Source organism: Ahaetulla prasina, chromosome 2, assembly GCF_028640845.1.
Source record: "Ahaetulla prasina isolate Xishuangbanna chromosome 2, ASM2864084v1, whole genome shotgun sequence".
In the NCBI taxonomy this organism is placed as follows: domain Eukaryota; kingdom Metazoa; phylum Chordata; class Lepidosauria; order Squamata; family Colubridae; genus Ahaetulla; species Ahaetulla prasina.
The window spans coordinates 196,294,453-196,306,795 of record NC_080540.1 but is presented as its reverse complement, the minus strand read 5'-3'; the positions used below and the strand labels follow the sequence as shown (position 1 = coordinate 196,306,795).

General features: G+C 38.9%; 1 protein-coding gene across 2 annotated transcripts in view; it reads left to right on the top strand.

The window, feature by feature from the left end:
- Nucleotides 1–12,343, top strand: part of ERI1 (exoribonuclease 1) — a 65,872-nt gene that overhangs the window by 33,154 nt on the left and 20,375 nt on the right. For both annotated transcript variants that reach the window (XR_009153291.1, XR_009153292.1), the window contains 2 exons: nucleotides 3,656–3,849; nucleotides 5,038–5,269. The gene's annotated coding sequence lies outside the window, so the exon portion shown is untranslated. The remainder of the gene's footprint in view (nucleotides 1–3,655; nucleotides 3,850–5,037; nucleotides 5,270–12,343) is intronic.

Below are 12,343 nucleotides of genomic sequence, written 5' to 3'. Positions count from 1 at the left end.
TGGCAATCTCAAAATAACCTGCAACCTGCCCCAGTTGGCCCCTCAGGAAAGCAAGATTCTTGAATCCATTGAGTTCTTTTAACTTTTACTGAGGGAAACTGGATACAGTAAAGTCAGGCAGAATCTGAGGTGTAAAGCAATTCCTTCAGTTCCCCAATCCCAACCACCCCTGACCAGTCCAATGCAATACCAAAAAGACGTTTTGAGAATGCTGAGGTAGTAGGTAGATAATAGTTCACATTCAGGGCATGACAATCTTGGAACCTAGCAAAAACTGGCTGGGAAGAAGTCCATCCCATCTCTGAAGACAGTCCATCTCCCTAATTCCCAAGCGAACAGCGGAAAAATCCCAAGCACACCATTTCCTCTCCCCCTGTAGCATAACGGCAGGAAACCATAGAAGACTATGGTGGACCTGACAATTGGCTTGTTTGCCATCATAGCTTTTTATACTAAGAGTGAGGTAGCACTAAAATTCATGTAGAATGTTAGAGGTCATAGCCTCAACAGGTTTGAGTACCTCTAGTAGACTCTTGTGGTGTAAAGTAGGTGTAGCTATATTTCCTTCCCTTTTTTCTTATCTCCTGTAAATTTTTTTAGCTGACTCATTCTGACGCCTTTTCTGTGCTTTCACCATTCTAATCTAAAGGAGAATACACAATGAATATAGAATATAAATAGGCATGGTTCTATTGTCAAGTCAAAATCACTCCTTTGTCCTTAAGTATTTTGCAAATGGACTTGTTATGTATGTCTGTAGTGGGGCAGAGAGCTGGCAAAGCAGCATTTGCTGCTCTACTGTAGGTCATCAATAGTTCTTAATTACATTCACAGCTTCAGCTATTCTGTTTCAGCCAATTCTTCTGCTGCCACCATTTTCATAAAGCACCCATATTTTGCCTTCTTCATCTTCCTTCTCCTGTTCTTTCTCTATACATGATGCTGATAGCAATATTTGCAGCCCGGAATAGGTATGGTACAGCATTTCTGCATATATTATCTTTAACCGCACTATTTAACTGAAAGCAAGGTCCCAAAATAATTATTTCCTATGTTATTTGAGGCAAGAGGAAAAAATCATGTAATACTTGCTTATTTTGCCTTCTCCTACAGAACGTCTAATTAACATTAATATAATTTTGTGCTGTTGAGAAATTGGTACTTTTTTTTAAGGGGCACACTAAAATGTCCAGGTACCTACAAGGCTATCTTCTCCAACCAACGTTGACATGTTTTAGATATTCATCCCAGGAGAAACTTAACAGTTTATGTTTTTGGGAGAAAGCATTGGTCTTTGGGGATGGAACAACTTCTCTTGGCAAGTGAGCCTAGCCGAGTTGCAAATAACTTTCAGTCAAAATGGAATTGCTGGACAGAGATGTCACAAACTGTTGTTGTGATATTTTTCTTGTTCCATGCATGTTTTAGCTGCTGTATCTGTGCTTCATTCTGCAAAACTCCAAGAGTCACAGAGATGCGAATTCTGTAAATTTTATTTTTTAAAATAAATTTTTATTTAAAAATTTATAAAAACTAACACAAACTGGTAAAGAGTAAAAGCAGTAAAAGAAAGTAAGGATGAAGAAAGAAAAAAGCAAAAGTACAGTGTAGGAATTTAGCACCCACCCGCCTCCTAGAAGAATGAAATATTTTAGAAAATATTTAAAAAGGCAGAATATATTTCCCTGGATGAGAAATGGAGAAACATGTTTTAAAGACAAAGCAGCTTCCTGACTCCCCCCCACCTTTGTCAATGGGCCATTAAAAGCCTCAGCTAAACTCACTCATTCTCCCCACCTTTCTTAATGGGCCATCATCATCTGCAACATAATAGGACCCATCTAGAACAGAAACTCACCACATGGCAAGGCTCAGGCAAGCTTGAGGGACAACCTACAATGTTAGCTAAGACCTCCCACCCCCTGGGAGTCTGACAGCCAATCAGGGTACTCTTCTTGTGCCCCAGGAAATTCAAAGCTCAGAAAAAGCATAAAACCAGGGAGCACACAGGATCTCAGCCCTTTTCTGTTCAGGAACTCAAGCCATGTGATCCTGACCACCATTAAACCATCTTTCCAAGCAGTCTCCATGTTTCCAGTGTCTTTGTCCCCACTTGGAACTGAACCCAGATGGATATTTCTTCCAACAACAGAAAGAAAGAATAAAAAGAAATAGAAAGAAGCTTCCAGTTTCCTTGCAACTAATATAAATTACAAAATAATCTGTTACTCTAAAAAGGTCACTCTTTATCTATTATCCAGGGGTTTCCACACTAATCATTAAAACCACAAATCATAAATGGATTCCCTCCTCCCTTTCATGCAAAAAGATTATAAGGAATTTCCAATCAGCCATAAGTGTAGATATTGTTTCTTCTCTAATTAAAAAAGTTAATTTAGCAATCTTCACATGTTCCATCATCTTCACCAACCATTCCTCCATTGTACTGGGTGTCAAACCTTTCCACTTTTGAGCATATAATAGTCTTGCTGCAGCTGTCATATATAAAAACAAAGTTCCATTACTTTTTAAAGTGTCCAGCTTGCAAACTGTAAATTTTATTAAAAAACAAATACAACAAAAACATTGTATTGCAAATAAGTTCAAACAAACACAGAAATTATTTTTCTCACATATTTCAGTTTTGTGCAGAATTTACTTTAGACACTTTCTTTCTGGGCCATTACTCTACTGGTATGTTTTTCCAAGTGTAACCACCACACAGTGGGTATGTATTAATCTAGAAACTCCACATTATTATTTTTAGTAAGAAAAATTATATGGCTACCCAACTCACTCATGGTGACTTTGGGCAGCTTTCAGAGATAAAATCCAATGCATTTTGTCACTCATGGTGACTTTGGGCAGCTTACAAAGATAACACCTAATGCAATTTCTGAAGTGGGTGGGATTTTTAAATAATCTGTTTATCATTTGACTGCTCTGTGACATACAACTACCGGTAATTTTGTTTTAGCTAATTGATAACTAAGCCAAGCAAACACAAAGTGAAACTGACTATGCTTGTGTTGGAAGAAATATCCATCTGGGTTCAGTTCCAAGTGGGGACAAAGACACTGGAAACATGGAGACTGCTTGGAAAATGGTGGTCAGGATCACATGGCTTGAGTGCCTGAACAGAAAGGGGCTGAGATCCTGTGTGCTCCCTGGCTTTATGCTTTTTCTGAGCTTTGAACTTTCTGGGGCACAGGAAGAGTATCCTGATTGGTTGTCAAACTCCAGGTGGTCTAGGGGTCTTAGTTAACATTGTAGGTTGTCCCTCAAGCTTGCCTGAGCCTTGCCATGTGGTGAGTTTCTGTTGCTAGATGGGTCCTATTATGTTGCAGATGATGATGGCCCATTGACAAAGGTGGGGAGAATGAGTTTCTACTTCTGACCCATTGACAAAGGTGGGGGGAAATGAGTGAGCTTGGTTGAGGCTTTAATGGCCCATTGACAAAGGTGGGGGTGCAGGAAGTTGCAGGGAGCTGTTTTGTCTTTAAAACATGTTTCTCCATTTCTCATCCAGGGAAATATATTCTGCCTTTTTAAATATTTTCTAAAATATTTCATTCTTCTAGGAGGGGGGTGGGTGCTAAATTCCTACACTTGTTAGTTACTTAGTTACTTACTTCAGTTTTCCTTTGCTTTACAGATCTGTGAAGGTCATAAATTCAAGGATGGGTTGTAAAGTTACTTTTTCATCACCATCATAATTGTGATTAACCAAGACAATTGCTAAACAAGGTCTACTTGTGTTGGAGACTGAAATGTGAGGGACTCAACCTTATCCTGACAGCCATGCTAATAGTTTTTAAGACTAAACAAATCCTATGCAAGCATATACAGGTTTGTAAAAACATGTGAAAACTCATTCTGGATCAGGCTGAAGATACATTTAACCTTGCTTTCTGTACTCCAGTGGTCAACTAGATAAAATCTTTGCCATTTGCAAAATGGATATGATAATCTACTAGTTGCCCGAGGGCTGAATCCTCAAATTAAGAACAGGATCCAAATCAGCCCCTTTCTTACAATAAGTAAACATTACTTACCATTGGAGATAAGATGCAGTCAAAACAAATTCTCATCCGTGTTGGAGTTTGTATATATTACAGGGTTCAGTAATTGCTGACTACTTCAAAAAAAAATATTGAAAAAAATATTTGGTTGTGGAATATTGCTGAAGCAAGCAGGAATCTATCCCTGGCGGCCTTGAGCAACTCAATTAGTTGGTGGAGCTTGGAAGGATCTAACCGGAAAATAATAGTTTTTAGATTGTATCACTTCCAAAGCTCTTTGTTGGTTTGACTTGGATATTTACTCACTTCTGAAAGCTAGGTGGAATACTGGTTTACTGGTTAGAAAGTAAGACAACCTACAATTTTATTTAATACACCTGAAGGAGTTACCTATTCCACTTTACCAAAGACATATTTTACAAATTGAACACTCCAATATAATAACATGACAAACAGGCTTTAGAGAGCTAGAAACTTAATCTTCCTTCCCAAACCTGTGATGAAAGCCTCCCATCCATTCTTAAGAATTAAAAATACACCTGGCAAGATCTTCCATTAGTGACACTACGGAAGATCTGGCAGTCAGTTGTCCTACTGCATGAATGATGAATTTTATTCATTGGTGTCTCCTGGAGCTGCCAGGAAACTCCAGCTTCCATCTAATGAGAGCCTTTCAATTCCCAATTGAAGGACCAAAAGAAAAAGAAAAAACTTCCCAATTTTGCTCAAGGAGAATGTGTGCTTTGACATAGTATAATAGCTAAACAGTGTGATCTATTTTGGAAGCATCCAGACATCCAATTATAAATTTGACCAGCTGTCAAAACCATAATTATAGCTGCCATATTAATGAAATTAGAATGCAATAAACTGTACAACTCTTCCCTTGAATGTGATTTGCATCATGTGGCAACAACTGGAGTGTGGAATTCCTGACATGGCTCTGCTTTTCCTTATTCCTTCTTGCCTATCTATTTCCTTATTGGCACTAATGGGAAATCTTCATCTCTAAAAGAAGATCAGCTGCAGTGGGTACATGGATGTATTACAGCAATGCACTACAGCTTCAAATACAGCTGACTTCAGCCCATGTCCTTCATATATGAACAATGTCTCCATCGTCTTGAGAAAATACATATATCAAGTGCTGCACAGAGAGACACCCACTGCATTCTGACGATGGAGGAAAACCACAGGGAGACCAGTGACACAAAGATAATAACCTCTCCACCAGAAAGCTTGAGAAGGTGAGATGATTTCCTTCTTCAATGTTACGGTGTCTCTATCCTGAAAGTGATAACACTACTTTGTCAATTGAAAAAACTAGATGAAAAGCAAAAAAAGGTAAGTAGAATGAACCAACATCCCAGATAAAATGATGATATGATTGCACATAATGGACTCTTTTCCTTCTTCCCAACTCTTATATTTCATTTTATAATCTAAATCAGGGGTCTCCAACCTTGGCAACTTTAGCCAGCTTTGCTGGCCGAGGAATTCTTGGAGTTGAAGTCCACAAGTCTTAAAGTTGCCAGGGTTGGAGACTCCTGATCTAAATCATGCATTCAGACTCCAACTTCCATAATCACCACACAGTATTTCCTTTCGGGGAGTAACAGTGGTCTGGGAATTTCTGTCTTAACAAGTGTGCAAGTGTAATATGAGATTTGCTGCTGCTGACATGATAAATACACTGGTGGGAAACCTTATGTGTACCACCAGAATATCCCAGATAAGATAGTAGTTGGGAAACTATGACATTGAAAGGAGTAAGATGTAGCATACTGATTATTGGCATGGAAGGAGAACACAACTGCACTATATTTATAGTTTCAGTTGTCCTCTGTTCTGCTGGCAGCCGCAAAAAATGCAATTATAAAAATATACTTGCAAAATAGGATTACTTACAACTAAAAAGAGACATGGAAAAGTAATTAATCAGTTGATAAGCTAAATTCCAATCCAGTTCAAACCAAGTTAAGGTTCAGAGGGCAAGACAAGAATGTAGACTGCAGCCCAAGCAATAAAGAACCAGTATCACCAGGGAAGTATGTCAGGCAACCAGGATTTCCATTAATTGGACCAATCATTTTAAGACATTGCTCCTGGCTATTAGTTACTTTCAGATAGAAAGCTTGATATTATAGGGTGTAGAACAGCGGTTCTCAACCTGTGGGTCGCGACCCCATTGGGAGTCGAATGGTGATTTGCCAGGGGTCACCTAAGACCATTGGAAATATGGGAAGTATACTTGCAAGTCGAAGAATCGCGCTCCAATGGTTGATTCCACAAGCCAGCTGCAGGCTCTTCAAATCGCTATCCGAATTCGGCTTCAGACGCGATGAATTAAAAAAGAGATAAATCTTTGCTCTGATGTCTTCCTCTCAAGCCAGCTGCAATCACTCCCAATTGCTAGCCTAATCTGGCTTCAGGTGCGATAAACTTAATAGGGGAGGAGTCTCTGCTTTAACGCCTCTGTCCTCAAGGCAATCGCAAGCAGTTCAGATTGCTAGCCAATACAGCTTCAGGCGCAATAAATTCAAAAAAACAGTTTGCCGCTTTTTTCCTCCTTCTGCGGCTGCTGAGGCGCGCTGAGATCGCTGCCTATCACTGCAATGAATTTTACGGTTGGGGTCGCCACATCACGGGGAACTGTATTAAAGGGGTCGCAGCACTATAAAGGTTGAGAACTACTGCTGTAGAATAATAACGGCAAGATCAAGAGGTACCTTGGAGGTTTCCAGAGGTAAAACCTCCAATGAAAATGGTTGAAGTGTTCTAGATATGGAGATCCATATTAAACAAATCTGTTTTGGGGTTGGTTCATCTTCAGAGCACCTAATTAAGGCTGAACTGCCTCCAGGAGATGTCATGTTCCAGGAGGTTCAATAGGCTCTGGAACATTCCAGAGTTCTCCACAACATCTGATTTTCAAATTGACCAATTTTGTATAACCTTCACTGTTTTTCCTTTATAGAATGTGAAGGACATGATTAATGTCACAGTCTTATTAGAGAGCTTCCCTACGTCTTTGATAATTATAGATAGATCCATAATCATTGTAATGTGCCCACTGTCCACAGTAATTAGTAATTATTTCAAAGAAATAATTATTTGGCTTCTTAGGCTTCTACTAAGATGAATAACATCTTCTACAGTAGTGTTTAGCCTCAGTAACAGCATTTTCGTGACCCCTTTCTGCAATGAAAAAAGGGATATTGAGATGACACCATTTCATTCTTTGTTGGATAATTCTAAAAATATTCCACATATTCATTGTTAAAATAATAGGATGTAAAAATATCACCTTCTCTTTTTTCTTCTCCCCTCCTTTTACTCTGTACAACTATTACAGCTGCTTGCTTTACAAAGAAACTGCCAATTAACTCTTTTCTTGCATAATAGAATAACAAATTAGCTTTCCTCACAACTTTCTCCTTTGCTATATGGAATTCAGTGGGTGTCAAGTATATATTTAGATTACTTTCTAAACAAATAGAAGTCTAATTGACAAGGACTCTATGTGATGAGGAAAGAGCCATTTCATGTCAGGCAGAATAGAAAGTCATATGTTTTGTTTACTTTCTCCCAAATAGATGCATTTAGCAGGCATTTCACAAAAAGCTCATTATAAATGTGAAAACTCCATGAGAAAACCCACATTTGTTCCTTGTCCTATTTCTGCAGCATGCTCCAAAACAGCTTTTGCCAATGTTTGTCCTGATGTAACCTAGAACCAAACCCAAGGGCAATGAGAGTAAATTACATTTCGAATCTCAATCTCTTAAAAAAAAAAAAAAGACAGTGGAATGTGACTCAACACAGCCAATTTTTCATAGATACACCATGAAAATCTGGTCAAAATGTTCAGAGATGGAACTATCTCATAAAAACGTAAGAATATAAGCAGGCCCTGTTGGATCATACCTTTGGCCCATCTACTCCAGCAGCCGGAGATCTGATCCAACAGGACGAACCATGTGCACAGGAAACCCAATTCTTTCCCAGCAGATGACGGCTTTGATTCTCATTATTTCCATTAATTAGACCAGCCCCCTTGGACTGCCAAACAAGCACCACATCTCTCACAGGGATACATTGATCATTCCTTTTTTCTTTTTCATATTTTAAAAATGTAGACTGGAAAGCTGTGGGAAGGGAATTGCCAGATACATGTGTGCCTGCCATATTTAAATGTCTAAAGTAGAGTTATGGGTGGCACAATGGTTAGAGTGCAGTACTGCAGGCTACTTCTGATGCCTGTCGGCTGCCTGCAATTTGGCAGTTCAAATCTCACCAGGCTCAAGGTTGACTGAGCCTTCCATCCTTCCAAGGTGGGTAAAATGAGGACCCAAATTGTTGGGGGCAATATGCTGACTCTGTAAACCACGTAGAGAGGGCTGTAAAGCACTGTAAAGTGGTATATAAGTGCTATTGCTATAATCTGTGAATTGAAAAAAATCAATTATTGCATGATTAAGTTATACATGAAAATGAACCATAGATGGCAAAAAAAGGTTAAAGTTATTTTATATTTCTCTGTTGTCTCCTATTGAGCCTCTCGATGTCTGCAGCCTAGGTAGTTGATTAGATTTAATTGATACAAGTGCTCAGTGGAATCATTTGATCCATCTTTTTCTGTTGGGTCTTTCCTAAATGAGGCCATTGACAGTGGTAAATTGTTTAGTAGCTCTAGCTAAACTTAAGCATGACATTCCAAAGAACAGCAGCAACAGTAGATAAATCCCAGTATGAATATAATGGACTGTTTTTCAGGTTGAGGAAAGTTCTAATCAAGGCAGTAGCTAATTAAGGCAGTATCAATCTTAGCTTCTCACATTAAAGATATTGTAGCTTGCAAAACGCTGGATGGATTTCCATGGACCATCCAGATCAGGGGTGAAATCTACTTACCTTCCTTACCGGTCTGGAAGTGCACAAGCCACACGCGCTCGCTCACTTTGCTCGCGCATGCGCGCATCACATGCAGAGAAACTAAAAAACACATTACTTCCTGGTTACAGCCAGGAAGCAATTACACCTGGGCGAGTGGGCGGAACTTTGCTCCACCATTGTTACCAGATTGCCGAACTACCAGCCATGATTGATACCGGATCGCACAATCCGGTCCAATCTGGGAGCATTTCACCCCCATCCAGATATTTTAGTGCACATGTATTAGCTCTAGCAAAGAGAATATTTGAGAATGTGTAAAAATATAAACAAAGGGTTCCACACGATCATGATCTGAGGTTTACAATAGCTATAGGACAGCACCTAGTTAACCTAAAACTTAGTTGGCTTGGCTAGTATTGGGGCAGGATATTAAAGCTATAGACTCAACAAAGAAGCTGAAAAAGAAAAACAAGACAAAAACAAGGCAAATCCAGAAGAAAGAAAAACCTCTCTATTGCTGCCAAGACCTTTACATGAACCAGTCTCTATGGTAACCAAGACTCAGGTTCATCTCGAAGGAAATTTTGCAAAAATATCCAAGTACTAAAAACCTCCAAAATGTTTGCTGGGGTTTATGGAACCCAAAACTATGTGCCTGCATATAAAAAAAGGCAGAGGGCTACTGCAAAGGGGTTGTAGAAACTCAATCTTGCTGTGGAAGACTGGTGAAAAGAACCTCGACCCCTATCCCAAGGACAAGGTAGAGAGAGCTTCTTTGATTTCCTTCTAAAAGGAAGTTACTTTTAGTCCTGGCTTTTTGCCACCATCATGTGAATCTTTCTCAGTGATGATCTTTCATACCCAGCTATGCTTGCCAGCTGACAGGGAGAGGATAATCTTCTTATATGCCTCTTCCTGCTTCTCAGTGCAGTGATGGAAGACCCTGACATACGAGTATAAGATTGCATCAGAATTCTCATCTCACTGCTCTGCTGTTGTTGTTTTTTTTGATCTGAATTGTAATTTTACCCTCATCCCAAATGAGTTTCCTTCTGCAGTGTTATTTCACCAGTAAACATATTCTAGGTTGGGTGAAAGCTTATGACCGGCCCATTTATTTCTAAGGAGTTTTCTCCAGAGTCTGCCTAGTCGAATCTAATATATTTAACATTTTGTTCTTACAGCAACCCTGTGGGATAAAACAGGTGGAAAGTCCTGCCCTGGGTAGAATGAGATTCATGTCTGAGCAAGAATGAGTTTCCCCAGGTTTAGGCTGCTCCTTGAATTGTCATACCACATTTGCTTTGTAACTTTATTCTCCTGTACTCCAAGTTCCTTGGAAACTGATGACAACATATATTACCTGCTGTGTTAGATGCCCAACACCTGCTTCTGCTTATCACTTTTATCTTTTATTTTGATTTACATTTCAAACTTGTCCCTCCTGGCAAGTAACACTTCCATACTATAAGCCTATTATTCCCAAAAATATGTAATAACAACTAAGGCTGACAAGATAGTGTTGTATTTAAGGCAGTGAGCCCCTATGTTCCTAGCATGAGCACCACACGGATCTTCATAAAAAAGAAAAATTGAGATAGCAAGATTTTGCTGTTGCTAGGATAAAAAGGTATAATTTTTATTCTCTGATTGCCAAAGAAATTGATTTCTGGATTAAAATACAGTAGCTTTCCTCAATTCTATGGAGGAGATAGCTGTGGAATGTCATAACTGACTCAACCTCAAAAGACAGTCTGTCAGGGACAGAGGTTACGAGTTGTTCTATCCTTTTCACAAGCCTCTACTTGCATATATCATGCCATCAAGATCATCTTGATGGATGAATGTAGGTAGGTTTGTTGAAGCTGCATTGTTTCACTTTGTAGATTTGTCTGTGTAAAGATTACTTTGGGATTTCTACTATAGGCTTGCTAATTCCAGTTTAAAGTTTTACTTAAAATAGCCACATAAACCATAGCATACCTTGTCTTTATAATTACATCAATCATTTGGTTTGGTCTGTAAATTCATAATAGAATAATAATCAAAATATTCATTTCCATGTGCATTGCATACATGGAAGAACATTTGTCAGATCTGAAATTCTATGAAGAATTTCCTCTCAGCTTCAAATGAGCCATTTTCAACAGACCACAAAAGAAGGAGAGTTTAAGATATCTCTGCTCCTGCATGGCAGTCCATCCAAGACAGGGCTGGGCAACTATGGCAACCTTATGACCTTTGGACTTCATCTTGCAGAATTCCTGAGCCAACCATGCTTAGGAATTCTGTTTGTTGAAGTCCACAGGTTGTAAAATTGCCATATTACTTACCCTGATCCAAGAGCTGCTATTTGCAAATTTAACCATTTACATTTAGTGCAAAAGAAACATTGGGATCATGTATTTGAGGCCAGTAGGACTTTTTCCACGGATTAGTAGCTATATATGCTAATACAGATGTGGGTTTACCACTTACATGGAATTTTCAAGTTTATTGTTTCATTTCTAATTTTCCAATGTGTCATGGTTACAACCTTTCCATCTCCTCTCTCTCCCTCCCCTCAATTAAAAAATTCAGAAGACAAATATAGCTGCATTTCTATACTGATAACATTCATATTCAATCTCTGCTCCAAGATCTTAAATAGAATATCTCTCTTCATTTTATTACAACAAGCAATCGTGTCACCTAGTAAGTTTCTTTGACTAAGGGTAGGCTTGAACCTTGGTCTCCAATCCTAGTCCAACACCCTAACCGCCACATCACACTGTCTCTTTATCTAAGCATGTTAGCTCTTGCTGTAATCATTATGTTTGAGCGTCTTAATCAGATCCATCCATTCCATGAGATATTTTAAAGCATGGTACAAAACTGCTTGCTGTGCTATCTGGATGTTTTTCTGTAAATTCCATTGAACAATTGCTTTTGAGGTAATCCCAAACTGCCATTTGCTACCCTTAAGCCTATAGGGCAGGGATGGAGTGTGGGGGGAGACTTTAAGCTATGTCATCTCAAAATGCAATACCCTACTCATTTAAGCTGTGGAGTTGCTAGGAATTAATGGCCCATAATCAATCAATTGATCAATCAACCAATCACCCTACACCAGTTGTTTTCATGAGACCATATAGCTAGGCAATTTTTAAAACATACTGTATCTAGGAAAGTTTGCCTGGAGAAGGTAAGGGGAACATCATGGAGAAAGACAGTGCACCAAATGAAATCTTAGATTCCACAGGAGATGAAGATTCAAATCAATTGACTGGAAACAGATAATCTTGTTTCTTTGCATTTGTCCCGGGAATAGTTTTGCTGTTGGGAGTGTATTTGCTGTTATTGGGCTATCTGCTTGATAGTTTTGTTTCTAATTCATGTTGGTAATTTGATGCCTCATCTCCTTCTCCTACGCATCTGACTTTAAC